This window comes from Sinocyclocheilus grahami, unplaced genomic scaffold (genome assembly GCF_001515645.1).
Source record: "Sinocyclocheilus grahami isolate Dianchi unplaced genomic scaffold, SAMN03320097.WGS_v1.1 scaffold18079.1, whole genome shotgun sequence".
Taxonomy (NCBI): Eukaryota; Metazoa; Chordata; class Actinopteri; order Cypriniformes; family Cyprinidae; genus Sinocyclocheilus; species Sinocyclocheilus grahami.
Window position 1 is genome coordinate 3,436 of NW_015516935.1, and position 583 is coordinate 4,018.

At 37.0% G+C, this 583-nt stretch overlaps 1 long non-coding RNA gene across 1 annotated transcript; it reads right to left on the reverse strand.

Annotated features, from left to right (window-relative positions):
* Positions 1-196: 196 nt before the first annotated feature.
* LOC107579554 (uncharacterized) lies at positions 197-501 on the reverse strand. The gene is made up of 2 exons (XR_001608494.1): positions 426-501; positions 197-291 (listed from the first exon to the last, which is right to left on the reverse strand). It is a non-coding gene; the product is annotated as an uncharacterized lncRNA (long non-coding RNA).
* Positions 502-583: the final 82 nt, after the last annotated feature.

The window sequence follows — 583 nt, forward strand, 5'->3', positions numbered from 1 at the left end:
AAAAAAAACAGAATGCATAATTTTCGTTCTAAAGCTAAATAGGGTTAAAATAAAGGTAAACAAATGCTTATTAGATATCTAAAAAGAACAGAGACTTTAATGGTTCTAGACTAGTTTATGAGTAACTAATGACTCGTCCATTAATTCAATGAATTTATAAGGCAGTAAAAAACTACAAATAATTTTAGAAACTTACTACACAGTTGCCTTAACTTCCAAAGTGCCAAAAATGCAGTCATGACCAGCAGCACGACCCCACACACCACAAGAGGAGACTCCCAAACAGGACGGCTGAAACAGACATGATGTGTTAGTCAAACACCAAAACGTTTCTTTATATATGACACAGCTGACTGCTAAAATGTTTTTATCCATTCACGAGAAACGAATATACAGAAGTGTGCTGGTGTAGAGCAGAAGGTCACCTGTGAGGGTCATTTGAGCTCATTACAGATGGATTTCTGACTGTTGTCTTCAGATTCTGGATGGGAGACGCTGTGCATAAGGACAGAAATCAAATGCAACATGAGCTGAGTTTATCTATGCAAAAGTTCAGTGATGCAGTGTGGCAGAAACTACATAA